The sequence below is a fragment of the Nomia melanderi genome, chromosome 1 (genome assembly GCF_051020985.1).
Source record: "Nomia melanderi isolate GNS246 chromosome 1, iyNomMela1, whole genome shotgun sequence".
In the NCBI taxonomy this organism is placed as follows: Eukaryota; Metazoa; Arthropoda; class Insecta; order Hymenoptera; family Halictidae; genus Nomia; species Nomia melanderi.
In genome coordinates this window covers 18,012,603-18,038,779 of record NC_134999.1, presented here as the reverse complement: position 1 = coordinate 18,038,779, position 26,177 = coordinate 18,012,603, and the positions used below count along the sequence as shown (strand labels likewise).

Genomic DNA, 26,177 nt, shown 5'->3' with positions numbered 1-26,177 from the left:
AACAAGTCGATCCGACGAATCATTACTCGACGCTGACGCGTCACTTTTTGCCGCGGCCTCTTTTGTCTTTTCGATCGTAAAGATAGGTTACGGCGTGCCGCTTTCATGAATCAGTTTCTGGGAATCGAGCGTGTTTAGACGCTTTTATGGAATTTGATTTCATTCGGTTTCAATTGATCGATTTGTATCTACTCTGATATTCGTAAGGACTAGATTAACGAACCATTGTATATTCGTAGCATTTGCTAATGAGTTAATTATGGAAATAAATCTTCCATGCGATCTGATAGAATTTGTCCTATCTCAGAAGAAATATACGGAATTATAGATAATGGAGGATAATCTTATCACAACTTTTAAGTCAGCGAAACAAAGGGCACGCGACACAAAAGGTTGAATAACTTGAGTGAGGTTAACACAGCGAATGAATAAAAAAATGTGGGGCGAGGGTGAAAACTCGTTCGCCGAAATTCTTTGAACGATCGGCTTGCGCCAGAGAGTGGATTGAACTCGGGTGGGAATGGGTCGGAATCCGAAGGGGAGCATGCTCTTTCGGCTCGCGTTTCATCTCGGCCGGCCAGACAGGAGCATTGTTCCGTGAAAAGGTAAAAAATGGTTTACACTTGACGTTAAAACGGTGCCGGGCGAACGACACAGTTCGTAAGCCCGGCGCGCCAGAGAAATCTGACGCTGTTCCGCGCGGATCGAATGCGCACGGCACAAAGCCTGTTTCGTGACGAGGCATCGCCGGCGCGGCGTGTGTCGTCGCGAGCGAGCGACGGGGCCGAGCCCACCGGCTGACACAGAAACGCTCGTTTCTCTCTCCGTCGGGATTAGATTGTCAAAACAGGGACGAGCATGTCGGAGATGACTTATTTTCAGCGGAATAGAGTCACCGTATGCTTAAATCGCGAGCGAGAAAAGCCTGTACGCTCCGCGCATTCGTTCGTCGTTCCGTGTTCATTCTGACCTCTGACCTCCTACGAATTCGAATATTTTCACCGTGAAATTCAGACTCCTCAATGTACGGAGGAATTACAAAATCCTCGAAGGAGAATCTTCTACGAAGGCTCTAGATGAAACAAATAGAAGATCTCGGGTAAACTATGTTCCATAACTTCCGTAACCTCCGTTCCAAGGTAACTCGAATTCGACTCGGAGCAGACTCCACAGACGTGTCCATTGCTGACTCATACTACTTAGAGTAACCGCGACCGGTTCCTCGAGAACGAGGTTTCCCTTGTTCGCCGAGACCTCTCCACTTCCCGTGGAATGTGTTAAAAAACAAACCGAACGAGCAACTCGAAATCAAATAAAACGAACTCCATATCCTCGATATTCCTAAAAAATGCACGAACCAATTTGCAGTCGGCAACGTTATCGATCCCGCGGAAAGAAGTCACCTCGGGGACGGTAAATGTTTCAGCGGAAATAATTTTTGGATCAGCCTGGGCCTTCCTGCTCCTCGCCGGGAGCTGCGTAAACCTGTCGTCCCCGCGTGAAATACAGACTCGATAAATATATCGTAAACATGATGAACATTAATCAGACTTTTTAGAAGAACGTGCCGCGGCACGTTAACGGCGAGATTTACGATACCCCCGTTGCTCGTTCGGCCCCGTTCGAACCGGTTACAAATTTTCGTTCGCTAATCGACGAGATTCACTGGGGCAGGATTAAACTTCGAGGAACGCGCACGGGCACGGAGAACGGGGCGAGACGGGGCGCGGAGGGTTGGCGGGAGTCGAAGAGGAGGGACGGTCGCTGCCCCTTTTTTTCCATTTTCTTCCGTTGCCCGACTAATGGCGACGATTGTCCGGCGACGAAGCAATCGCGAGGCGCTAAAAGTTTCCGTATAACCGGAACGGAAGTGGGACAAGAGATTTTTACGCGGCTGATAAGTTCCAGAAATCACGACTCTTCCCCGGACCTGGCTCCCGACCGTTCAATGAATATGTATATCGGCCAGTTCAAACTTCCGGGAGTTTCGCTCAAGCGGGGGGGAATATACAAGCGCGGAAATTGAATTTTCGCTGCCGTTAGCCATTAGGGAGCAAGCTGCCTCGAACGCGACGAGACACGGAGTTCTTTTTTCAATTAATTGGCCGGCACCGAGGAACGCGACTACTCTTAGGGTGATTGGGCTATCTCACCGGGAACACAGGCGTGATTTAACGCTTTGATATACGAACGGCCCCGCATAATTCCCCGAAAAATTGGCTCGGTATATCAGCATTATGTAAAAGACGCCATCGCGAGGGCAAACTTTTCATCGTTTAAAGATCGTTCCGGGCGTCGCGTCCGCGCGCATGGCCGTGTCGCGTTGGCCGCGATCCAGATTGCGCCTTCGAGCGCGATGTTTCTTACGAGGAAATTGCTGCTCCGTTGGCCGCCGTCTCGCGGCGGAGCCTCGTGCAGCTCGAGTGGCTACTCGATCTCGGGGAATGTTTACCGAACGACAAACACCGCTTCAAATTACGCGCGGTTGGGGCGGTCGAGTATCCGATCAACGTTTCATGGGACATGATCGCTAATTTATCATTCGGTCTATTGCCGCGGGTAGCCCGTAGGTACACTCTGGAGATTGCTTGAAAGTAACAGTCGACGGAGATTGATACTCTGATTGAATCAAGGATATCATGAACCGATTATGTAGGTAGTTATAATCACGGAGAAACTCATTACGAAGACCCTGCGATGCTAGGTACAATTACCATAATATAATAGCTGATATGTAATCATTTTCTGTCAAATCAAACAAGTTTCCCAGCAAAGAAAGCAGATCTAATATACAAAACTCAACAATTAGGAACCCTTTTGCAATCATTCAACGCGCAGGAAGTAACACTAGAACTACATACCAGTCAAAATGACTGGTTTCAGTTTTCTTGTTTCGCTGTTATTGATACCTTCGAAGCATTGAATATTCGAAATGATTTTGAAAATAAATAGTTTCACTTGAGTACTATAACGAATGTCTGAAGAAACACAAAATAATCTATTGTTACAATTTTTATAGGGATTGCATAGCAATCGTATTAAACGCTTGGTAGTTTTAGTGTTAACAAACATTCTTACCCCTTTCACCAGTCTTCACCACGTTACTTAGACCTCGAGAAGCACGCTAGCGAGACGTACAGAAAATTCGGACGCCGATTCGGGTAATTCTTTCAGACTCGAAACACGCGGTAGACACAGGACAATCGAATAGCTCAATCCGCGAATAGTGCATCGAATTCCTTCCCCTCGGCGAGCATCTGGGTTGCGCCGTTCGCGGGAGTCGCCTAGGAGCCCGGGGTAAATTCACGTTTGCTTTCCGCGCGTTCGGTACACGGTCGACGGTAGACGGCGAGGAGAATAGCGTGCGAGCGAAAGGGGGACGAAGGAAGCGGAACGGGGGTTGCCTGGGAGGAGTGTGTTCGAGTGTTCGACGGCGGCGGAGGATGGACGAGGGAAAAATTGAATCGTCGAGACACGGAAGGAAAATTCTTCCGCGCGCTGAGCTCGCGCTCGCACGGAATAACGGGGTCCCTCCTATTCCCTTCACCCTTTTCCGGCCGCCCGGGCTGTCGCGCGCGCGGACCGTTCCCGCGAGCGAGGGAATCGATCGTCCTCCAGCCGCACGAAAAACACCCGTCGCTGTATTATTCACGAATGTATTTTCATCTCTTGCCGTGCACGCGTCTTTTTCGCGGAGTAAATATTTACCCCTCCCCCGGTACGAGGGGGACGGGAACGCGGAATATCCTCCGCCTTCAGGTTCCCGGGGCTTTTACCTGTAACCAATCGTTTTCCTTTTACCTCTGCCAAGTCGATATCGATGCGCTTATTTCGCCTCCCGGCTTTTTTAATGCTGTACCGCGGGCTAGAGCGCCGCCAGACGATATTAGATATTCAATAGCAAATAGGGGTCGGGGGGCGGGACGAGGACCTGGCGGCCTACGTCAAAGCGAACTGCTAAAATCGCCGTTTTCCGGGACGCGAAGACACTTGGCACCGCTCGCTGTGAAACTCAGGCCGGGAATCGCGAGGCACGCGCGCCGGCGGCCTGGAATTTCCGCCGTGACCGAAAACCCGGCGGTTCCGCGCGGAATCTCGCGAAGGAGGATTCTTAACCGGATGAGCACCGAGGTAAGAATGTACCTAAAGTCCCCGAGGATAACCGAAATTCACGGGGTTCCGTGGCTCGTCGGTCGTTCGACGTGTTTCAAGTTTCATTAAGGTAATTGGGGATTAGCCTTCGACCTTCTCTTTCGTCTCATCTCGCTAATACACTAATTCAACACGTCGTCTACGTTTCTTTCGAGCTCCCCTGTCGATTACTTCCTCTCTTGGCGATTAAGTTCCCTGGTGTGATCTTATATGAATAGAAAATTTCATTGGAGTTCATTTTACAAATGCACTCGTATGGGTCGATTATAGAACAATACCGATCCAGAGCCCTGCATATTTCATTTCTCTAACGACGCCATGGAAAAGGAACTATGTTTAAAACGAAGGAACATAAATATACAGGAAAGTCAACCCCCCGATTCATTAATATACCAGCACACGGAAAATCTAGATGAAACTCCAAACATCCGAAGTAAAACACTTCGTGACAAGAGACCTCCGGCCGGTCGAAGGATTCTAACATTTTCAAAAAACAGCGACAGAGTAAAACGCTATTGAAAACAGCTTGTCCGCAAAAAATATTGTTTCCCCCGAGTCGAGGCGGCTGAATAGAGTTCCCAGAAAAACCGTGGGTCCCCGGCGAGATTGCCAGCGATGTTCGATTCGGTTTTAACCCGCGGCCATCGTGCCTATTAACAATTTGGCCCGGTGCTGTTGAACGTGCGCGGCCGCGAGCGCCACTGCGGGGGAAAAAGTGGGGTAACGAGTTTAGCGGAGGCGGGGGATAGGAAACGAGTGTCAGCGGAGGGTGGAGGAGAACAAAACGCCCCGTGAATCCCATCTGTCGGACGTGTTCCCGGCGCGGACGAATAAAACTTTCCATTTCCATGTCTCCGTGGTCCGCTTCCGCGGAGTTTCCTTTGAAGTCCAGACTCGCGCGAACTTCAATTCCGTTCGCCGGATTCTGGAAATCCGGGCGATGAAAAGGGTACGGGCTGGGACTGGGATCGCCGCGCGCGCGGACGATCGTCGACGTTTTCTCGAGGCGACGGAAAAAGTTTCCGCGAGCGGAGGGGGCCGGGGCAACCGCGGGCAACAAATCATACGTTATGCTGCGTTTACACCGACCGAACGAGCCCTCGTTCCTCATCCGTTCCGATAAAATTGAGGTCCAAACGAGCGTTCGCTCGTCCTAGGTGAACGATAGTCGTTCGATTCTAGAAACGAATGCTTTGTTCTGATATTTTCGAATACTGCTCGCTGCGTGGTAGAAAGAAAGACTGAAGCCAGATGCAATAACTCCTCCACGTTCCTTTTATACAAGTAAAACATTCACGAGCTAAGCAAGATAACGAATTCCTTGCTTCAATGTTTTCCAATAGAAATATTCAACATTTCGCAATGAGACACGTTTTCAAACTGACCAGTCGGGACATACCCCAGTTAAGCTACCACAAATTTTTCTTTACATTCAATGCCATCTTATTGAACAAGACAAATGTTCGTCTCCTCCGGAAACACAGCTCGACTCTGTCTTTGCCAAGAGTGGGGATTTAAAGAGCATCCGTTTGGTGTAAACGCACCATAACAGGCTCCGCCGAGCCCGGGAGGATCTCTTCGCGGGGCAACAGACGGAAGACCGGTCGAGGAACGGGCGAACCGAGAGAACGAACCGGACGAGGAGATTCAAGTGGGAGCACCGGCCCTTTGATTCCCTTCAGCAACCGGAATTCAAGGCGCGCCACTCTCGCTGCGCTGCAACGTTTACGCCGCTCGCGGCTCGCCCCGGTGAATGTATCCTACGCCCTCGCCGGCGCCGATCCTCGAGGGCGACGGGTTCGTTAAAATACGCGCGTAATAATGTCCTCTCGCCGGCGAGTAATGAAACGGACCGCGGGTCTTCTCTTTCGTTTCTTTCTCCTCGGAGACGCCATCGATTTCTTTGTTCCGCGGTGGGTGCGGGTGTATCACGCTCCCAGGAGCAGCTCGTCTTTTGCTGGGGAACTGCGGTTTCGTTGCATTCAGGAGAGGATTGTGCTCGGAGTAATTATCAGGGGAGTTTTGGCTAAGTTGGAAGAGAACTGTAGCCCAACCTCGTTGGGAACACCTTGTTGGAGTATGGTGAAGCTGCTGCTGCGGAGAGGTATGGGGGGTCATTGTGTGAAATCTAATTGCATTTTGTAAATGGTGCTTCTACTCATGAACCCTTGATATTGGACGATTATAATTAGAGCTGTGCGGTTTTTGTGATTGCATTGGGATGTTACCATTTATTTGGCTAACCCCTTGGCGTATTATTTACTAAGCTAATGTAATATATTACTATCGACAATTTCGCAGAAACATAGCCACAATTGTACATATTTAATTAATCTAAGATAATTATATCTAACTAATATATCTAGAATAGCCTTCGCCATAAAAGCGACATTGTATATCTACCCCCGCCAAACTCTGTAAGGCCGGGGAAACATGTTTTGAAAATAAAGCGCTACTATCTACAATTTGGCACAAACGCAACAAAATTGTCCATTTTACGTCAAGTGGAAATTTCATTCGAATATACATTGATTAGAGCAAAACAGTTGTTTGCTTTGAACAGTCGGTGATGAACAACATTGTTGTTAAATTAGTTTAGATATCTTCATCACTTTCTGCTTGTTCAACATTGAAGTGATTTAAATTCTATCGTTATTGATCAAGTATCGTTGGTCAGAAATCGGTACAGTAATTGTCTCTTGATTGTTGCTCTGTTTGCTGATTAATAATGCTTGCAACTATTGAAGCCTACATGTGTGCTTTAGAGCAGGCTATTGTATTGAATTCCTATAGAGTGGAAGCGACTATACATGCTACAACAAGGCCCAAGTCAAACTTGATTGATTCAATTAGTTTATTGATAACTCTGTCCCTCTATGGATACGCCCTTGGCAGCCTAGCCCCTGCCTCTAAACCGTCCTCGAAACTCCCATTTTAAATTTCTAATCGAGTTATATTTCTTGCATCATTCATCCGTTTAAATATGGATCTGTGTTCCATTATTCATACATCGGGACTTTTAGGCGCCCGGTGACTTCAACTGTCGCGTGGCTCGAGCAACCGTTAACTGATACACTTGCTTCATGAAAATTGTAAATAACGTCGCCTCCATTCGCGCAATAATCGGTTCTGTTGGGTTATTAACATTCAAAATAAACAAACTGTTTCGAGGTATTATAGAATTAGAAAGTGGGACTTACTTTGCGGAGAGTCGTGAAAATAGTTTTCAACTTTTCTCATAGCTATCTGTGGATGTTTATGGTAGGGACATGGTGCACTTTTTCATTGAAAATACGTTCTTTTCTAGCGTCTTCATCTTTACACAAACACTCTATCTTTTCTATGGCCTAATTGGAACTTACCAGACATGTTTGATGTTACTGCAACAATATATTGACCACACTATTTTTATTTAATTGAGGAGCACAAAATAACACGTACACTATAATGGCAGCCATATTGGTCCTTGTAGTAGCCTGTAAATTGGCGCGACGGAGGATATAGCTGCGCGCGCAGCCAAATTGTTGCGCGCCCAAACATAAACGCATTTAACTTTCCCTCCCGCCATCATTTCACGTGACCAACAAACCAATATGGCCGATGTGTGGAATTGAAGGTTGCCCGTGTTTCTTAATTGACAAAAGAGTGTAGTTAATGTAGTACAATTAAAGTTTCAAATACCAGAAGAGACTGCGTATTTGTTCCAAGGTAAATACATGAAAGACTGACGGAAATTCGATGAAGAAGTGAACCATGTTTCTGCGTTGAACGTCTGCACTCCTTTACTTGCAAAACTTCAAAGCTAACCTCACTTTGGTAAGTTTCTACTTTATGAAACATTACAAGCATCCTTCTCTTATAATACTCTTACTTCCAGCAATAATTTTATACACTCTTTACAAACTAACCACATCAAACTTTCAAACTATAAAACATTTATAGTAACAAACCTATTATCCACACTACGCACAAGAAACGCGTTCCACATAAACAGTAAAAAGTCATTTAACATGACTGCCGCGAGAATTTCGAGCGTTTCGTTATAGTAAAATGTATTCTTTTATAATAGAAGAAAATTGAATTAGGAATAATTATTAATATTTAGAATCGCAATATTCATATTACACTATTATCTAGCTTCTTGCGTTACTGGATATTTCAATTCAATATCAATTTTCTTGTAATTATTTTTAATACGTTCAATCTGGCGTGGACCACCGGTGGTCCACACAAATAAAACATTTTTCTACGTACTACTTCTTTACTGCATTTTTACCTTCACCAGAGTATTTTTAAGAACTCACACAACTACTCACATGATTGTTACTGATAACACGAAAAGTACTGAAGCAAACAAGCGTTGCCAGATGAATAAACAACTTATTTTGTGTACGCCGAAGATAGAGACTTCGAAAAAATGCGCCGGGTTGAACGTGTTAAGCAGGAAGCTCCGATCACCGGTGACCACCGTTGCAATTAACGCGTTAATTACGAACCCATCGTATTCAACACAGCTACCAAATTTCCTAATATCACTGCACCGTAACTCAAAATCGGCACTCGACCGCAGACAGTTGCATTCTTTCGTATCATCCGATAAAAATCCATTGGCGAGTTTCGATCGTCTCCGGAATCGCAATGGCGGCGCGATACCCGAAGACGATCGTGTTCACCTGGTGCGTAAGCCGCGCGAGATCCAGGTAGCGCTTTGTGTTCCGCGGCGCCTTAAAAGTTTTCCCATTTCCGCGGTACGTTGCCGTTGCCCGAAACTGGAAACGGTCCGACCGGAAATCCAACCGGCATTCCGCTTGCAGCCCGCGCCCGCGCCGCGCGTCACGACCGTGCAACGGTAGCTCGGTTCGTGAATTGCCTCGCGGTTTTTACGCGGACGATCCGTGCACCCAGCGAATCGAATTCCGAGCGGGCAGAGTGGAGCCGAGGGATCGGGGGAGGAAGTTGCACGCACGTAGACCCGGAAATTCACCGAGATTTCCCAGACGCCTCATCGAAGGCGAAACGTCTGATCCCCGCTCCCTCCGACCCGAGCCCTCACCAAGGTATTTTCTTTATTTCCTCGGTCGCGCGAAAACGATTTCCAGTTCACTATTCATGATATCGAGCGGGCACGCTGCACGGACTAGAATCCCGAATCCCTGAACACCTTTTACCCGGGAAATTTCTGTCACGGTTTATTCAAGCTAAATGAATAGATAATAACGACGCCGTGTCTTTATCGCCGGGCGACAAAGGGAAACGTTTGCGCCGGAGAAAATAGAGCGCGAACACAGGAGAAAATATACGTACAGGATGCACAAGAAGGATGGGACCGTGAGAGCTTGTACCATGTATTACTGAGGTTAAACGGATGGAAAAAGTTTGTAGGAACTTATGTCCGAGAGATGAGGATTTATAGATTTGCGGGCAAAATTGGTGTTCCTACAGAGTCGCGTATGTACTGTTATTGTATACATAGTGTTCGAAAGTTCCAGATCGTTTTCGGAACTTTAGAATAACGGGTTTAACAAGTTTCTGTTATTGCGGTATATATCATGTTGCATTAGAGGATACTGTGAAATTATCAACACCATCTATTCTTCATACATATTTCTTTGGAAACAAGTAATTCAGCGTGTTCAAAGGATTCAGAATGTTTAAAAAGATAACACTTGTTTTCTATTATAATAATGATTCAATGTACAGTATTTAACATAATACATTTAGTATTTTGTGACCATACCCTTTGCGTTAATGGCACCGCACATGGACGCGATGTGAATTCAATTCCAAAAGCGATCTGGATCCTTTGAACGCCGCTGTATATAGGGTGGAACGGGTATAAACAGTGAAAGACGGAAGTATATGAATCAATGTGGCAGCTAATAGATTGATACGATGCTCCTAAAGAGAATATCAAAAGGTAGCAGAGCTCTCTCCTTTCCCGAAATTGGAAAGAATGCGGGATCGATCCGCGCGGAAGCCGGATACCCCCGAAATTAAGGTTTAAAAATTAAAATGTTCATCAGTCGAACCTTTCCCGACTGTCATTCCGGCGGGCCGCGCCCGCGTCCCGGGGTTTTTTTCAATTATCGCTACGCGATAACTTCCGGCCGCCGAATATTTTCTGGACAGCATGAAATCCGCGATTGCCTCGTTTTCCGGACGTTACGATTTTTGCTCGTTAAGGGGGAACCGCGTTGATCGATGCCCGCTTTAATGACGACGGTCCCGCCTCCCGGAGCGCCGAGCACCCGGCTCGTCGCGTACGAGCGCGATACTTCGTTCAAGAAATATTTCCGGAAGCGAGTAATTACTTCGTTAAGAACGCACGCTGACTTAATGAACCTCGCCGGGGGTAACGAAGTGTGCCCGGGATAGATGCACGCGTTCAACCCCGCGTAATTAAGAATATTCGGCGGACATCGCAAAAATAGGATACGTAATTTGCGAGGAATTTTATGCGCCGCGTATATACCGAGTGTCCCGGTTCGCGACGGACGACGGTATTACCTAATGAATGTCCGAGGTAGTATGCTTTTATTACGCGGCTCTAAAAGCCGTTTTGCGAGCTTTGTTTTAAAGCCACTTCTAAGTAATAACATCCTCGTTCCGCTCGAGTAAGAGACCGATGTGTATAAGAAACAGAAATGTCAATGGGTCCTTCGGCGGGATGCTTGGGAAACTTTTTTCTTTATCGTTACCTCGGTAAAAATTATATGGAAGTTCAGGTAAAGTGAGATATTTCGCACTTCTGGTTACCGTTCCGTACGAGACGGAGATAACGCGTTTAATTTCAGTGGATTGCGAAGACGCGAGCGATCCGATAGCCGGGTTTTATTAAAAACGAAGCTTACGAATCAGTCGAGAATATTTCTGGACTTATTAAAAAGAAACAGCGGAGTTTAACGTCGGTGTAATTGAAAATTCGGCGATGTGTGCGAAATGAGGATTTCCGGGGTAGAACATGTATAATTTTCGTCCTTCAGAGATACTCCGACTTCGACAAATGAAACGGTAATAAGTATTCCGAGAGGGAACCCGGAAATGATTAAAACCGGTGCACACACGTCGATGATTAAAAGGGTCCTCCTGGCGTATCCATTTTTTCAATTAATTGCATGGAACACTTAGACGAGAGCCGGCGCTATTCGAAGCACGGATGCAACGTTGCGGATCCCTCTTCGAAACTCTGGTAAGTTCGCAATAAGCGCCGGAACACGCTCGAGAGTATCGGTGAATCCGGCCAGCTACCCGATTTCGCAACTTTTCGTGCGATACGGAACACCCGATCGTCCAATTATAATTTCAATCGTCAAACAGCCGGGGTCGCGAATTAATATTCCATCCGGACGGTTCTGTAAACAGGAAAATCCATCTGTTGCTCTTCGGAAACGTACCGTACTCGCGTGCAAAATTAATATGGAGCACGTAACCTAGCAGTATTATTAGACGGATAGGGGAATTCCGTTCGCCGATCCGGACGCCATCCTCGACTGTACGCCTGTAAGACATTTTTCGAGCGTTATCCAACGGCGGTGGCCGCACTAATTAATTTCATTGATACCGCTGCGTTTAACCTCGTTACACGGATACCTTGGGATCCCGCGGTCTAATTAAACGCGACGGAAATTCAATGTATTAAATCGAAATTGAATCATACGGGATACCGTGTTCCAATAACAGCCGCGCAAAAACCAAACCGGATGATGGGAAAGAAATAACGGTAACATGTGAAACGAAACATTTGAAATAAACACGATAACCCAAGGAATTAAGCTGAATGCGAAATGAGTGATTGGATAATCCGGATGATCCAGGAATGGATCAAACGGGTCCGTGAAAAATGTTTCCCTCGGCGCCCCTCATTATCGAACGAAAAACAATGTATATAATGCATATTCGCGTTCGTTGGAGTGCAATGCTAACTCCGATGATCGTTTTCGAAATCACTCGCCACCCCATATATACCTTGATCTCGACCGACCGGATGAAGACAGAGCGAGCCGAACGAACGTGCCGGTACAAGGATGGAAACCTGTTCAAAGTTTCGCAATTTGAAACCGGAACGGAATATTCCTGTTAGCAGGCGCTGTCGGTATTAGAATGAGTCTTCTCTATCTGCTCATCTCTGCGTCCCCTGCTTTGCCACCCCGCCCACTGGCCCCTGGTTCCCGCTTGCTTCCTCCCTAACTCACTCATTTCCAGCTTCATTCATGTTCCCCTATTGATTTACTTCTTGTTCGCCCGCTCCGGTCCGGCCCGAGCTCTCACTTTCTTTTCCAAATCAGTTTTACGCGCGCCGCCTCGTTCGTCCATCTAATTGCCCGTCTTTATTCCTCGGTAACTCGTTAACTTAATATATTAATCTCGACCATTCTCAGCTCTATCTATTAGTTTTATCTTTTTGCTCTTCGGGATCAACACCTGCAGGTGACACGTAATTCGCGATAAATGTTCTCGCAGTTAAGAATAGAAGAGATTTTGATAAAGAAAGAATTGTTTTTAACAGAAATATTTCAAGTAAATTTAACGTGTAAGTTTATAGTACACACGTAGTGCAATAGACTCAACGATATTCCAAGTCAGTCAACGTCAAGGCAAGAATTACCTGAACGATACTAGAAGGTTGAAGTCGCTACAACGTGTAATCTAAGAGGACATTGAACTCGTCTCGATGTCAACTGCAACGTTGCACAATAGAATTAACTTCCTATCATTTTCAAACTCCACGAACTCCTAGTCCCCATTCGTTCTTTCCTCCCCTCGATATCTTCAGATATAATTCATACACCCATTTCATATGAAACACAACTCTACAACTCCTCGCATCGCATTGTCATCGCTAAACTCCGAACCTCCATGCGAACGCATGTTAAGACCTTTCCACCCTCATTGACCGTAAATACTTCCACGAAACAAAACGCCGGTATCAAAGTTAATGTTTCCATCCTGCGTCGCAATGCGGAAAGTAGATTACGAATATACAACATGCCGCGCATCAATTCCTAATCCGCGAAACCTCATTTTCCGTGCGGAAAGAACTTCGCTGAATTCTACCGAGCTGCTCGCATGCTCAAGTGCGCAACACACGCGTAAATATTCAGTCCGGCCGCGAGCATCGCCGCGTCTCAAATATGTATGCGATCTGTAGAGGCGCGGGAATGAACTCCGGTAATTTTCCGCCTCTTTCCGGCGTTCCCTTATTTACAATTCATTCGGCCTTGTCCTCTTTTGTTCCCCGTGCCGCCTGTTCCATCAATCTCCGTACCAACGCAGCGGCTCCGGCAACCCTAACCAACGTGTTACGAGAGGCCCTGGTTCCCTGCCGCCTTCTCATCACCCTCCTCCCAAGTTTCCATTACATATCCCGGCAGCTATCCCGGAATCCCCCGTGACAGCGCGACGACGCTATACGGCCCGTCTCCTGAGAGGTTAACGCGAGCTGACAGCGCGGGAGCAGTTATGAAGCGCACTGTGCAACCGTGTCAAAGGCATACCGGGGAACAGTGGCGCACGAATTGGTCGAATTTCGAAAGCTTCTCCGTCTACGAGCCCCTCAAGTCCCCGTAGCTTCCGCCCGCCGTTATCCTTCCGCCATCCCGCGAGATATCCTTTGACACAGCCGAGAATCACAATTAGGATCGTCACGGCGGATATCCGAGCTCGCTTCCGATCCTAATGATCCTTGAACTCGCTCGACAACGCTAAATGAAAATTTCCTTGCCATTCGGTTTTCTCGAGCACTAAAGATCAGTTTTAGTATATTGGGGTCTTTTACTTCTGAGAGTTTAGATAGTTTTCGGAGAGCTTTCGACGTCGATTCAGTAGGCGAGTGGCGAGGATAGTAATGTTGCTGATTTATTCAATTACGCAAGGAGGGATTCGTGTCTGGAAGTGATGGGGAATTGTGAAGGTGTGTATGTAAAGGGTTATTCTGTGTCATCCTTTGGTTATTCAGTGAAATGTCTGTTCACGTGAATTACAATTAAGATTCTCGTAGAAGGTACCCTAAGCTTGGGATTCAGAGTGATCCTCGAATCCATTGGAATGAAAATCCCCCTTCGATTTTTCTTTGTGCTCCGGCAAACGGTACAGCGGAATCGAAACTCCATTAATTTATTCAATTACCCGGGGCTCGAGTGTAGCTCGCGATGAAGAATTATGTAAAGGTCCGCGACGTACGGTCCTTTTGTCACACAAATCGAATTCGCCCGCGCGACCCTCTTCGCACTCGACTACCGCGCCAGAAACAATCTCACACCCTGCCGAAGAACAAACCGATCCACGTAAATATTGTCTCAAACGGCGGGATTGAATCGATACGAATTATCGAGGTTCCAGTACGCTCGTTCTACAGTCTACAGGCAAAACGAGAAGCGTACCTTGGGAGCGATTTAATTTCCATTCGTTCGACGATACGAATAGCCTTTACGTGGCTCATTTATAACTGAGCGGACATGGAGTCTCTGTTCTCTTTGCTATATATTACAAGCTATTGTAACGGATATCTTCGTTACCATACGAAACAGACGAAAGTATGAATACATTGAATTGACCCTTAATTTCGAGAAGATTTTTATACACAAAGACACGTATTATTTCATTCCCAATGAAATTTTATCCGGTAATATATTCTATTCCATTCGATAATCTTTCACCTATCACTACTACTTCTACCAACAAAACATTTACGCTCAACTGTCAAGACGAAAATATATCTAGAACACGATATGTCTTTGTTAACAATACCAGTCAAATATCAGCTTCACAAACATCGAAAACCACGACTAAACCCAGCTAACACGTCCAACCTACTAAAAGATACAAGCATTATCATTTCTTCCCCGACTGTACCCACTTCCAACTAACGATGACACGTGACGTCCTCGACGAGCCATTAGTGCCATTCCCCCAAGAAAATTGAAATAACTCTCGTTACATACTCACCGTTCTTCACTCGTTGAACCGGAATGGTGATCAATCTTCCTCAATGATTTCTCCTTGATCAAGATCAAGGGTCGCGCTCCACAGTGTCGCGCGTCGAAGTTCCAAACTGAATTGTGCACATGGTTACCACTGTTGTCACACTGTAGCACGTTAATTTGCGATGCGGGTGAACAGGGGGAAAAACGTACGCGACAGACAGCGAGCCGGTTCACTGCCAATAAGAGTATCTCGCGATACGTGGCCCTGTCGGCGACTAACTCTCAAGTTCGACCACGCGGCTGGTGGCCGCGGCGCGCAATTGGTTCGCGCAGCCTATGTGCCACGGGCAGGGACGAGGCCGAGCCAGGTAGCAACGAGACCCCCGACGCCACTTTGCGAACTTCCGGTAAACAGAAACAGCCGCGGTACGTGTCCGTTAGCGGCGGTCCACGCAACAGCTGGGACCCGCGGACGCTGCTACAGGATAATCCTAATGGGTTTCTTGAGGATCGTTTGCAGCGCGGTGTAATTAAAGTTGGTGTCCGCGGGAATGTTTTGCGAATGGGACGCCAGCTTAGTACTCCACTTCGCTTTTGTTCTCCGCAGGACACCGGCCCGGTGAATTATCGCCGCGTTAATTGTTGATCGCGCGGCTGATACTTCATTAACGCGGTTATTGAAACAACGTTGCCCGCAAAGTGATTCTTCTATGATTTACAGGCTGTTCGGGAGTCGCCTGATTTATGGTAAATGCTCCCGCCCCGCAGTTGGGGTGTAATTATTTTGTAATGAGGAAATTTAGTGGGGCTGGATTGATCATAGCGAATTCTTTACGCTCGACTAGCTTCAGTACACTTCTCTTGCGCGCCGTGCGCGGTAAAATTGGATAAGCCGAATGGATGTCCGGATTAAGAGGTGAATGCCGGTATTTGGGGATTTATTCGTAGTCGGTGTCCTACTGAACTTTGTACTTTCTATTAATAGCGTTCAATAATAGAGTGAAATATTCAGCAAAATTGGACGTACTTGATCCTATTTTTGGTCGACTAAAATCTCTCACGGAGTAAACATATTATTTTAAGTCGGATGCCTATGAAGAAGCAAAATTTTTTTTAGCTTCTTTCAGTAAACAACCTGATTTCATTGGTATCTGACTAAGGAAATGTCAACTCTTGTAATTGTATTTAATTTCAAATTAATTCGTTCTATATGGGAATGATAGAATATAAAATAGAATTATTTGGCGTGTACACTATGAAGTCTAATTCATTATCACTTGGATTACTCTAGTCTGAACTAGACAGAACCGATTAACTAATGTAATCGGCGGTGGATTTAGAGAAGCTCCGCCGAAAATCTCCGCAGTCTATTCAATAATAGCTGCTGATGAAACATCGGAATGGAAGAGCGAAACTCGATACATCGAAGTCACCGAGACCACGAATTCAGGGTTACCTTTGATCCGATAATCCGGCCGGAAATTTAAGCAGATTTGAACAGAGACGCCCGGTGAATTCCGCATTGAAACCGAGTACCGGTAACCGTGTTTGCTGCGATGTGATTACACGCGCGATTCAAAGCAGTGTGCGCGCAAACTGACGAGATTAAACCCGTGCATTTTCGACGGCTAATGTCAGCCGGGCGTTTCTGCATCTCATTTTTAATTAAAGTTCATTGACCACAAGAAGTCGCTGTCAAATATTCCGAGGCTCCCCACCGTTTCACGGGCAGCTGAATAATGTAACGCGAAGTACATTCGTTAAATCAGTGGTATGAAAATGAAATTCAGATGAGTTTATACCATCTATTATTCAAATTCATATGAAATTCCAGGATCGCGGAATACCTTTAACAAACAAACATCGTTACGAGTATTCGCATTTAATATTTATCCATCCTACAAAACTCCATACAAATAATTTCCCAAATCGTGCGAAACGTACAGTGCAAACGTCGAACGTAACTTGTCTAAAATTTACATTCATCTTCCCGTGTCTCAGGAATCCTCGAGAAACATTACCCTCCGGCGACGCCGCGAAACTCGCTTTCCAATTCAAAACGAAGAATTACCCGCCAGAAGGAGACCCAAAATCCCACTTAAAAATTCCGCAGCTTCGGAACAATTCCCATCAAACAGCCCTCTAAAGACACCAGAAATCCACCGGCCGGAAAGAAATGCAAATAATTTATATCCTCGAAATCCCATGCTGGCGCAGCGATATCGCCGAGGAAACCGCCAGTTCTTAAACACTGGGTCCGGTTGAGCAATTGGAGGCCACGAGAAACTCGCGTTTCCTGTTCTTCAAGCGCCCACCCCGCCGCGGGGCAACAGTTCGCGCGTTCAAGCCGGAGGGAACGAAGACATCTCTCGCAGCGGAGAGCAACCCGACCCCGTCGGTCTTCCGCCTTCCGTTTCTGGCTTCCATCGCTTCCGTTCTTTGTAAATTAACCCCACCTCCCCCATAGCTTCCTCTACCTCTCCCACCTATCCTCTTTCCCTGTTTGCCTCGGACCGTGCCCTCTCGCCGCTACTTTAATTAGAGGGGCGCGTTCGTAATCGCGTCCGAGCTCGCGTGCGCACCGATGTTTTTCCCGGTGCGAGCCGCACAGCAATTTCATCCGCGGTGAAATGACGCGTGCGAGTTGTCGCAAATTGCGAGAGGCAGGCCGGAAATTACTGGGGGGTTACACGGGTCGGGGGAACGTGGCGGGGGAGGGGAGGCCAAGGGAGAAGCGATGCGAAGCGCCGTCGGGCTTGCGTAGTATCAACGCTTCCGACATACTTGCGCGCTCAAAGGAGACCGTTCTTGTAACGTTAGAGCAGTCCCGCCGTAATTGTTTTATTAAGCGCGTACGCGGTTCGAGATTAGAAGGCCGGGCAAAAAATTCCGGGTAATAATATTTCTGTTCACGTTTTAATTAAAGGGAATATTCGCCGGAATTACAGGATGTCATTGCGGTTGCAATTCAGTTAAGCGGCGTGGGGTATGGTGTAAAAAGGGTTCACTTATTTTAGGATCCGTACGAAATTAACGTTGGAGAATTTCACTTGCTACTTCCATTAGGATATTCCCTGTTCCTTCATCTTTAGCTTTCATCTGATTTTCTTAGACTTTCTGACTGTTTACAGATCTGGGAAATATAGGTTACGAATGAATAATCATATATAGCCGGCTGTTGCGTGAAAATGTACACAGGATTATGCTGCCTAACTTATGTAAGAATTAATACAATTTTTCCTTGTTTCATTCAAACGCATTATCCGTTTCGAGACATCGTATATATAAGAATCGCAGGGAGGAGATAGCAAAGGCGGGGTAAAAAATAATGTGTCAAGGTGTAATTTCACGTTGGGCAGGTTTGTACTTGGAATTAAATCGGGAACGTGGAAAAGAAGAAAAGCGAACGGTTGGCTCGAGTCCGGCCTCAGGATAGCTCCGAGCGTTTCAAGCAAAGCTCGCGCGCTCAGGCGAGCTCGCGGCCTTCGCGTATCTATGGAGATTTGGAAAAATCGAGGATTTCGACGCGGCAAGTTTATAAAGGATTTCCGCGGGCGGCGGGGGCTCTGGCCGCGGAAAAGATTTCCATTGTATCAGGCGGCGAACTCGAGCAACTACGCGAAAACAATTTATCATAGTCTCGGGAATGGAAGTCGGGGAAGAAGGAAACTTCTCATGACCGGTCTTGTTCCGGAACGTTACACACAGAATCCCGAGCAAATTCCGGACAAAAAGCCGCACGGAAAGGGAGCCAAAGAAATATTCCCTGGCAGGACGATTGATGGATCTTGACGTCATCGGAATTATTAGTGAAACAAAGACCTCTCCAGCGATGATGTATCGCGCGATTCGTTCCATTAAAAGGCGGAGGAAGCGATCTTGAATAGACACTTTACCAAGTTCGCTTCAGTTTCCAGATGCAATCGTGCATTCTTTCAGATATAAATGTTCCAACGCTGAAACTGGAAAAAGTGAAGGGGTCCAATGGGATACAATTCTTAGTGGAAGTATCCTGAAAACGTTACATTTCGTTTAGAGTGGAAAAGTAGATAGTTACGTAGAATTTAAATTGTTTAAGTTTTGAAAGTTAGCGAAATCCGCGCGGGAAGTTCGCGAGAAAAATCTTCGGCAACACTATGAAGCTTGAGAATTTAATGCAGTCCGTCGGTAGAGGATTCGGTGTGGCAGGTCGGAACGATCGGATAATTACGCGAACTCGTTAGAACGCGTACAACAGTATCGTGATACAGCAAGGAGGAGAATCGGGCCACGGAGCGGTGAAATTTGCACCCGGCCGGGGGAGACGCGGCTTTAAATTTGCATTCTGGAAATCTCTGTCGCGCGAAACGGAAGCCAAACGGCGGAGCACGTCGGCTAACTTTTCCACCGCACCGACAGCTCGACGTTTGAATCCCAGAAAATCCTGTGTAAACCCTCTGACTGCCTTCCGCCGAAGAACTCTAATGCCTGAAAGGCAGTGAACTGCTAAACTGAGTGCGTACTGTAACGAACCTACCCGGCTGAGAAGTACTTTCAATTCTAATCACCTACCCGGGCTACTTATTACGTTCTATGAAATGCAATCTTTATAGTCCCCCAGCCAAATTAAATTTTACCACTGTACGCCCGTTTTGAACGATACTCTGGTGCCTCGTAAACCGGGTTTATGATTAGCGAATTATTCAACGAAATTAGAGCCTTCAGAAGCATTAAGAAACGAATTTATGGACTGTGAATTTCGCATTCGTTGTTGAAACATTAATTGGTGATAAATCCGTTCGATAATTGCGCTCCGGAATTAGTATCTCGATCGAATTTTTCCGCTATAAAATAAAAACTTCGTTATCACTGAATCCATTCGTGTTCAAAGAATGAACGGCTCGCAATTTATAAATCCTAATTGCATTCTCAATTGCACAACACCGAACTGCGAGTAGAATAAGTAAAAATATTCTCCTTTTTCTTTCGCTTTTCTATTGTATCGAAATTGTTCACCAGAAGCGAGATATATTACACATTCTATAGCGACGAGTTTCGGTGATTCGCCAGCCGAAAACGCGGTCGAACTTTGCAATAAATGGGAGGCGTGTTGATTGTATATCAAAAGACCATTTCCTCGTTTCGAGTAGGAATCTCGTTTTGCGGAACCGTCACGGTCGTCAACGACGGACCAAAACCGGAAAACGGTTTCCAACGAAGTATCGGGCCGAACATGGAACCGCTGTCGAAACTGTGCACGCGTCGGCGAAGTGGGTCGCCTGGTATAATTAGCTCCGTGGAGAACTTTCACCGGTAGAAATCTAATCTGGAGTGTGGCGCGGTCGGTGGAAACAAAAACCACCAATTTAGACGAAAACCGCTGAAAGAGCAGCTCGATCCCGTTTAGAGTGGTAGCCTCCTGTCGATCCTGACCCCTCCCGTCTCGAACAAACCGGAAGCTGCGTGTATTATTCCTTTGAAACACGACAGGTGGATCGAGTGCTCGAACTTTCGGATTCATGTTCCCCGTTGGAACTTTCACTGTACCGCGTGTACACGAAAATTATTAGATCATAGCATAGAGAAAGATAGCAAAATGATACTTTGAATTCTATTTTTGTAGCTGTTCTATTAGTAGTTACTTAGATTTAATTTTGCTTTTTAGATTTTATAGGTTATTAATTTCTCAGATATAGATTCGTCTTCTAGATTATAATTTCTACAGACTCTAGTATTAATAGGAATAGTGGCTAGAACTGTGAATTCGCACAAGAACCATCGATTTCAGCAATTGCTGGGATAATCGTGTCTGCGTGACTTGCCAAGTTTCTCGCGACCACTGTCCCTTTGCCACCGTCCAGACACGTGACCAGGCGCGCGAGGTTCGATAATTCTGTCAATTAGGTTCCGTTTAATTCCATCAATCAACGGCAGTCTTGGTGATCCGTGTCACCGGCGGCTATCCTCAACCCAGCCGCACTATAATTTTATCGTTGTAATTATCGACCAAGCCGGTAATAATGGTAGATTAAGCTACTAGTGGATCGAGTATAGTTACGAGATATCTGGTTATATCGTAACTGGATAATCCCTGATGCATTTATAACATGCATTGATAATCCTGTTACGGCTTGTTATATTTCAATCATTGCACGCCACGACGGAATATATTCTCGGTTTCATGTCTGGTGGTAGACAAATTTGTTCTAATCCAATGAAAAATTCATTTATCAGAAAGGAAATGAAATACTTATGTCTCTGGCACAGGTTTAATTTTACACCAACATCCCGGAATATCCAGAACAAGACCAATAAAACAAATCACTCATAAATTTATCCAATTATATCGAAACAGATACATACTAGCGACAATTAGCCATCACGACAAACCTTAAGTGCCGTCGTCTTGCGTAAATCAGACGGAAGCCGTGCCTAATCCTTAATTACAGCTCCCTTAGTCCACCATTAGTTAATCAAACAATTGTATACATATTTCATCGGGTTCAAGCGGCACAATCCACTCGTTCCTCTTCTACAAACCATTCTCACCCAGCACTCGATATTTCTAATTCCATCAACCGGCAACGCTTTATCGCTCGTCCATTCCGTGTTCCAGACTTTCACCCAATTTCCCTTCCACCCCCGGATTCCTTATGGTCCCGCATAAAACGCTGTCGGTTGATTACATGAAACAAACATTCGTCCTCGACCCGTTATCGCGTGAGCCACTCGCTGTCCCGGAGGCGACACGGTTTTCCGTGGAAGCGGCTCGTTCGACGGCCGCTGTCACGAATGAAGAAGAGGCGATCGCGATCGTTTCATCTAAGTGACCACCGCGGCGGCGTTCACTTAAATCACCCTCGAAATTGAATTGCAAAGGGTAACCTCGTTCGCATCCATCGCCGAGCCACCGACACGTATGACCGTTTCCAGGTAGCCGCGCGATTGCCATCGAAAAAATGGCCAACGCTCGCCACCGTAAACGTAATCCGCGATCCTTTATTTTCTCACGATCTCGACCCGTCGACTCCGTTTCCCTTTCTATTTCCTTCGCCGAGTCCATTACCGAGAATGGTACCTTGGATTTGATCAAACGACGACTCGTCGCCGCCGCAGTTCCACGGCGAGCGTACTCGACGCCGGGACGCGTCAGAACTCGACGGGAAATTTCGCTCGACGTCGAACCTAATGAATTTCGAGTGGGCCAAATCTTATTAGAACCTTCGGTAAATATTTCAACGGCGACTCGAGGGACGAGAGCGTCTCCCGCGATCGAAGGTCCCTTCTTCTTCCTCTTCCTCTTCTTCTACTTCTTCTTTTCCTCCTCCTCGGGAAATTATTCTATACATTTTCTCTGAAATTTACTTTGAAAGCAATGCTCTTTAAGTTTCCATCCTTTTCGTTTTTCGTTGTCGTTAAATCCTTCGATCGGGGGAAATTTATTCAAAGAAATCGCCGCGGCGGGTCGTCGGGACGAAACGGCCCCTTCGTTCACCGGCAGTCAAAGGAACGGTTTCGATCTCCGCCGCGCGGGGCCGGGATCGGATCCGGCGAATCGATCCCCCGGCGTCTCATGAATTGGATAAGTCAATTTCAGTGTAACGCGGAAATTATCGGAATTTGTAGGACTTTAATCCGGCGCGATCAGATTCGTCTCACCTCGTTCCTCAAGTATCGAGGGACTGCCGCTGATGACGGACATTAATCAGCCGGCGGACAGAAGGTCAATTACCAGCGGAGGGTCGTTAATAACAGGTTTAATCCGATAGACTACCTTCTTCCAGGGTCCGCAACACCCGGGCTCTTCTCCGATGGCCAGGAGAGATTAAATTAAAACTGCCCCCCGGCGTTTAACTGGCCCGCAGAACTATTACGCGCTACCTTGGGAAGTTTTCATTATTCCGATGAATCAGCTTCTTCTCCTTTTCCTCATTCTTCTTATTTTTCTCCGTCTTCCTGCTGGTCAGGTTAAAGGGTTGGCTTGATATTGAATGGTTGAAAGGATCTATTTGAATTTGCTCCTCTGGGCAAAGTACTATCATGGATTATATAACACAATTTCTCGATTAATTATAAATGATTATGAACCATACCCAATACAGCTTAGAAAGAAATCATATAAATTGTTTAATTCAAGTTTCGAGAATTTGTTCGATTCAGACTTCAAATCTGAATCGATAATTACAAGATAGCAAAAGATACGCGATGCATTTACAGGAAATATAAATTGCGCCTTCCGATGGTACCCGAAGTCTAGCCGCAGCTCGACGTTTCCCCATTCCACTCCGGGCGTACTGAAAACACTATTGGCTCTCCCGTATAAAATTCCCATTAATATCTTGGCCCCGTTGATAATGTCCGTCGTCCGCAGCTCTCCGTCCGAAATTTTCCAATTCCGTCGCGATAAATTTCCCCGTTGATTTATCGCGGACAGCCGACTAGAAATTCAATTTAATTTGTCAGGCATTAAGGCGGGATAATGGGAGTCATTTAACAGTACAGCGGCGCAACGAATAACCGGGATGCTCTTCTCCGAGGGTCGATAAATTCCCCGCTGCCGCGGCTGGCGGGGGAATCCTCGAAGAAAGTCCTGTTCTTCCGGTGGGACTTTTGTCCCCGCTGATTATCGGTCGGCCGGTGACAACCCGATATCGTTAGGTACGTAGTCGGTGTCCTCCGGTGCTCGAACAATCACAGAACGAGCCCTTTGCGGTCCCTCGGTCAAACGTTCGCAAGGTGAATTCCGGGCGATCGCGATATCGGGGCACGGAGCACGTGCAAGCACGCGCAACAATTATGCGGGATTAGCGGCACGTACTTCCCTCACTTGCGGCTGATGTCCTGGAGGCTCGGTAATGCTCCTCACGATCGTCAGCCACCAGGTAACCTTTGTTGCAGGTCGAGATGACCGCTTTTGCCCGGCGAATGCCGCTTCTGACGCCGCTCGATTCAGTATTATGGCAACGCGATAGGGAAACAAGGAACGCTCGACCTCTATTCAAGTAATCTGCGCTTGGTTGATGCTTACAGGACGCGTTTCAGGCGAGATTATAATTATTGATGGCAGTGAGGATTGTGATTATGTTAAGTAACAATCGGCTCGTGTTACTCGGTTAGAAGTCGGGAAGTGGAGTGAATGATTGGACAGACAGAAAGAAGGAAAGTATTGTAGGAAAGAAAAACCGAATTCAGGGGCGTTGGGGATTCTGAGGATGTATTTTGGGGAACGCGAAAGAAGTTGACACAGTCTACGGTTTCTCAATGTAATATTTCAATTTCTAAATGTACAATGAATATGCCGGTTGGTCGGTGTACAATATATATCTCTCCGCTAGTGGCGGGGGAGTGACGGACGCGTGGGTAGGATTCCTAAAAATCGGGAAAACCCTACCCAGCGGTCCGTCGGTTGGTTTAGTCAGCCGGAGACTCGAAAATTTCTAACGACCATAGCAGCAATAGCCCCAAGGATCGCCTCGACTTTAAATTACATGCAGGTATAAAATTCGTAGCTATTGCCTACCTTGGGCTCAATCCACGGATTAACTAAAAACCACAAGTAATGGGTCCCTGAGCTTTATTGTTGCTAGGATAGGCTCGCAAAAGGGTTTTTTATATCTAATGCCTACAGTATTATGATTGTATATCTAGTTGAATGACGGCTAAGTAGTGTAACCTCGCATTGGTCAGCCAATATGCTAATTATCTGCACGAGTATTCCAAACTTCAAGAAGAATGCGAACCGATCATCATACAATCGTATAATGTACCAGAAAATTAGTAGAGGTACATAAATATTCATACAAGTAGTATAAACACGTGGAAAGTCAGGCAAACTGCTAAATACTTCGTAACAAAATCAAGAAAGGCAAGTTCTATCCGTGCATTAGTCAGGCGCACAGCCAGATTCTTAAACGTTCCCCTTCCTCGCTTTTCTAGAAATACAAGCCATTTACAGGGAACACGTAATTGTCGGAATAAGTAGCAACCATAACTATCGATTTCCATCCGCAGTAAATACAGTTTACCCCCGTAGCGCTCGGCACACGGGGCGGGACGCGGCGGCCAATAAATACCGATGAAGTAACGATCGCAACCGGCGAAATATGATTCGCGTAATCATCCTAACAATGACGACGCGCGCCCATAACGTTCGGTACACGCGGATTAATCGCATGACGACTCGCGGACGGTGTCGTTCGGCCGCGTTCAGCGGCGGCCGATTCCGCCGCGGTGTAAATTGGAAACTCGTGTTCCCCTTACGCGTTACGAGGATTTTATTGCCGCGCTCGTTCGCCCGCGCGTCTCGTAAATCAACGGGACGCGTTTTCTCGTAGATCTCGTCGAGCGGGGTTACGGCGCTTTTACGAGACGTTAATTTCATATCGTCCAGTCCATTTGTGCGGCCGCTGCATAAAAACCAGGCGTAACCCGGTTACCTGTATCCCCGTCGAGCCTGTTTAAATGCACTTTACCGGTCCGCGCGATAATGTAGCCAATTTAAAATCGCGAGAGCCTCCGATCGCCCGTTCAATCGGAGCGGAACGGCGCGCGCGACGGTTCGAGCAATCCGAGAGCGATTGATCGCGACTGCCGCGACGAGGCGATAATTGGATCGCGGTCCGGCGCGCAAATAGATCCGGTATTACTTACGACTCGCGATGCCCGCGTGATTTTCAAGCGGCCGGATACCCGCGGCGATCGAATTTCGCGGTAATTCGACTCAGATCGATTCCGATCCGTGGGATCGCTTTGAACGGACAAGCGGCGGATGTCAGGGTTGATTAATTGTGTATCGCGTTGCTTAGTTCCGCGCGAAAATTGACGGGCGCAGATTTGTTGAGACTTCAGCTTTCCTCGAAGCATTTGCAACATACTGAGGGTGCGAAATTAATTTCTCATTTAATCGCGTTTGATAATACGCAATGAAGTGTTAAAAGAGCATTTTTCTACAAGCAAGAATAACTACTCTAAAAGTGACATACACATTTCGGATTACACCCCTACTCAAGTAATTCCACATTAAAAGCATCGAATGCAATAAATTCTTTTCGCTCCCCTAATTCTTTCATGCCTGTATCACTGGTCGCACGAAATCCTACTTTCCTCTCGCAATTACCCAGCAGC

At 46.5% G+C, this 26,177-nt stretch overlaps 1 protein-coding gene and 1 long non-coding RNA gene across 4 annotated transcripts in view; one reads left to right on the top strand and one right to left on the bottom strand.

The window, feature by feature from the left end:
• The window catches only part of LOC116429840 (uncharacterized), a 295,330-nt gene extending 279,997 nt beyond the window's left edge, over positions 1-15,333 (bottom strand). The window contains exon 1 of one of the 2 annotated variants that reach the window (XM_076366805.1): positions 15,097-15,333. The gene's annotated coding sequence lies outside the window, so the exon portion shown is untranslated. Of the gene's footprint in view, positions 1-7,514; positions 7,605-15,096 lie in introns of those variants that run through there. The other variant, XM_076366816.1, reaches the window with a different exon arrangement.
• The window catches only part of LOC143174438 (uncharacterized), a 167,839-nt gene continuing 149,406 nt past the window's right edge, over positions 7,745-26,177 (top strand). For both annotated transcript variants that reach the window (XR_012998406.1, XR_012998405.1), the window contains exon 1: positions 7,745-7,968. This is a non-coding gene — a long non-coding RNA (uncharacterized LOC143174438). The remainder of the gene's footprint in view (positions 7,969-26,177) is intronic.